Below are 4,245 nucleotides of genomic sequence, written 5' to 3'. Positions count from 1 at the left end.
TACGTATTCTGTTTTTTTTTTAACATAGTATCATGCGGCTTAGGCGAACTTAGATACTGTAGAAACTTAAGCTTAATTACTTTTACAAACTTTAGCATGGCTAGACGACGTGGTTCGAGTTCTCGGTCGAGGGACGCGCGTCGAGAGGACGAGCCTACCAGTGAGGGCGAGGATGTGCCTTCTACCTCCGGGTTGGGCGTCATGCCTGATTGGGATGAGCGCACTTTGTTTCACGCGCCAGTTCATCATTTGTCGGAGAGAATCCGACGAGGTTTAGCGAGTGGGAGGACCCGTAGCCATGGCTCGGGTAATTCCACCATCATCTCCTTGTACCATAGTTTCATCTGCCGCGACGAGGGGCTTCGATATCTTTGGAAGTCGTGTGGGTTGACTCCTCTGCTGCAGGCCACTCGGGCCATGTTTTCATACGACGGGGGTAACCTCGTCGTCCGGACTTTGGTGGAGTTCTTTTGGGACACCACCAACACTTTTCACTTTCCTTGGGGTGAGATGACAGTCACACCAGCTGACTTTAGTCTCATCACAGGATTAGAGTTTCAGTCTACTCCGCTGCCGTTTGATGCTGGCGTTACTGTCTACTCGCCAGAGGTTTTGGAGTTATTGGGGCCGATCGTCATTCGGGCCCAGGCTGAGGCTCAGTCGGGACATCTGAGTTCCCGATGTATCCGTCGCTGCACATTGGCTGCAGCCTTTGAGGACGATGCGACTACCCGAGAGCAGCGGGTGCGCATCTTTGTGCTGATTCTGCTATCAGGGACGTTTTCCCCTGATCGAGGTAGTAGAGTACTACTGTACTACCTGTCTGCCGTTCGCGACCTAGGATCGGTCGGGACATATGATTGGGCCAGCATGGCCTATGCTGATTTTCTGTTGGGCTTACGGCGTTCCTGTCGCCACAAGGCCCTATCTGGAGAGGTCGCCCTGTCCAATTTCTGGAGGGTCGTAGAGGTATGCCTCTTTTTTATCACTTAGACTTTGCTCTAGATTTTTAGGAACATGATTTTACTAATTTTTGCTTTTGTATAGATTTGGTTTTACGAGTATTTTCCCTCTCTCGCGCCAGCGAGGCCTTCTCCTCGCGTGCTCCCCATTGCTGCTAGTTGGGGAGGCCGCAGAGGTCCGCCGGAGGTGTTACGCCTTCGAGAAATGATCCTCACGGTGGGTTTTTCTCTTAACTCTTACTTTTTGTTTTATCACCTTTAGCATTAGTGTCTTACTTAGTGATATTTCAGGAGCCTAGCCCGGTATATCGACCTTGGGCTGGTTTCCCTATCTCTGCGCTGGCGGCGCAGTATACAGCTGAGCGTCGCTACTTTCTGGGGACGTATGATGCGGTGGTCTACCTAGGGGAGCGGGTGACCATCCAGCACTCCTCAGATTCTTTCGTTGTTCCAGCTCCTCCACCCAGGCACATATTCCATGATGCCTTGCAGCGGGATCGTGCTGGTGGTCCTTCGCGAGGTACTCATTGGAGGTCCCATATTCTCCTCGAGCAAAGCTATGAGGAGGATCTGCTACCGTTGCTGGCGCCGGCTCCTGTCCCTTCAGAGGAGGCAGCGATATGTTTTATTTGCCTTAGGTAGCCCCCAAGTATCCTTTTAACTTTTTACTTTTAGCAGGCTGGTCCTAGGGAGTTTATTCCTCCGAGGATGTCTATACGTTACCAGGGTACGTATGGGCCGATCGAGGAGCTCATTCCGCCTGCTCCAGAGGGGGAGCAGTTTGTGGAGCGATCTATCCCTCGTCACCAGACTCGAGTAAGTAGTTAGGCCATTTTATGTCATCCTTTGCAGGGAATATTTCAAGCATTATGATAACCCCAAACTTGAACCCCACTGTGATCATACACTAAAGTACGGTGGCGTTCCAAAGGGAAAGACAAAGAGCTAAAACGAGTCGCCAACAAGTTTTAAGGAACTTGTACCCAAAAGACAATCCAAAGGACCGTCAACTACTCCATAAGGTCTTGAACCAAATAGGGTCCGGGGATGAGGGTACGAATCCAATCTACAAAAGAAAGGACCCGCCCTATAAAATAGGCCTCTACTTTGTTCTGCTCGTATTCATGCGCGCTTTTCGAATAACATACAAACATTATGTTAAACCTACCCTGTTTATCTATGTTGGTTGAGTATTAATGCACAAATAAGACTATTATTGGTGATCACTTGAATTAAAATCACATTAGCCTAAATCAAATTATTAATTATCTTATTAAGCGTGATTTCAAGTACAAATTCCCTTTAAACCTGCATAAAAGGCGTGATCAAGCAATAACAATAATATATATCAAGCAACATAATAATAATCAATAAATAATAATGATAATAATAGCATGATAAGGCATAATAAAGCTTAATAATAATAGCAAGATCCTAGGCATGATACTAACAAGATTAATAACGAATCCTAGCATGTCACTAAGCAATAAAGATTAAAGCTTTAAACCTGACATGGTACTAACATGATATTAGAAAGAGTAAAGGCACCCTAAACATGATACTAGAAAGCATTAGAAACATCCTAACATGATACTAGGAATTAAACATCCTAACATGATACTAGGAATCATAAACAATAATAAGCATGCAATCTACATTGAAAGAGAGTAATAAAATTACATACTTTGAAGCCTCGTACCTCTTTCTAATAACAAAACACACAAGTTAGTAAACTTCAATGAAAATAATAAAGAACAATTAAAGAATTAAATTGAAATCAAAATTAAATAAAGTTTAGACTAGATTTGGACCAAACCCTCAGAAATATCAAACCTTGCACGTCTAGGGCGAAGGCAACTTCGAACTTAGCTAGATGACTCTAAGTCTTGTGAATGCGGAATATTGTAAAACTAGAAAAGAGAGAAAGAAAGCATAAAGTGCTCAAGAGAGAAGAAAATAAGAAAGAGAGAATTGATTATTGTTGATGATTATGAAAACAGGGAATCCGGACACTATTAATAATGAAAATAATCCGAAAAAACACGGAATTTGATAAGGAATAAAACTCCACGCTGTCGCCAATACTGGACTCTGTCGCGACGCGACAATGTCTGTCGCGCGTTTTTATCTTTACACAGAATCCGATCTTTAATCAACTTGATCTACGGAATCCGTACAGAAGATGAAATACGTTTTTAAGATAATAAAATAATATTTTATTCCAAATAAAAACCTTTAAAGATAACTAATTATTAATCCTATCAATATTAAAACTAAGAAGAACTTTCTAGAAACTTCTAGAAAACTCTAATTAATCCTAATAGCTTTAGGAATAATAATTAACATTGGGCCCTCCTCTAGATAATTGGGCCGCATTAAAATAGAACTCCGGGCCCAGTTTAATATTTTGGCCATAACTTCCTCAATATTCATCGGAATTGGGCTTATAATATATCGTTGGAAAGGTCTTTCCAAGCCCCATCCAACTACACTATTATTGGACCTTTATCATGGACCAAAATAAACTGAAATGGACGTCTTCAAATAAATAAAGCCATTTTCATAAACAGAAAGAAAAGAAATTAATTAAAACTAAACCGCGACATTTGACTTTCGAATCACTTTCACCTAATTCGATTACGTTTCGACGCACAAGGCATTCATCACTGGGTTTGGTTTTGGGGAGACACAAATGGGTGTCTACAGAAGCCCCCACTTTGACTGAGTTTAAAGAAACTTATGTTTCGAAAAACGAGAGTCAAAGTATCGATAGGGACGGAGAATGATTCAAAATGTTCTGCAATTCCAAATCATTCTTATAACGCCGATACCTGCAAACTAATCATTAGTTAAAACAGATAAAAGAGTTAAGAAACGCGTATCTTGCACCGTCGAGCACACGTCTCTGATCGTAATCATTTTGTTATTGCATTTGTTGTTTGTGACAACCTCCACTGTGCCTCGTGAACGCCACCTTAGAAGATAACCATATGTCGTCGTCTTCAATATTCTTGATCCTCCACAGTATTTCGGGAACATCATCGAAAATAACTGTATGTCGTCATCTCCTGGGTGTGGCCATACGTCGCCACAGCAGTATGTCGCCGCTATAGACAATCTCTTCTTTACCTTGAGGGACCGCCGAAGGTGACCTTACTTCGCCATCTCCATTATTTGTGACACTACCTCGTCTCGACCGTGCTTCGCCGCTTAACAATTTCCCTTTATGTTGAGACATTGTCAAAGAATCACTTTACCTATTGACCCTTAATATCATTATTTA

This window comes from Chenopodium album, chromosome 19, assembly GCF_948465745.1.
Source record: "Chenopodium album chromosome 19, dcCheAlbu1.1, whole genome shotgun sequence".
Classification (NCBI taxonomy): domain Eukaryota; kingdom Viridiplantae; phylum Streptophyta; class Magnoliopsida; order Caryophyllales; family Amaranthaceae; genus Chenopodium; species Chenopodium album.
The sequence above is the reverse complement of the archived record's forward strand: the minus strand, read 5'-3'. Positions refer to the sequence as shown.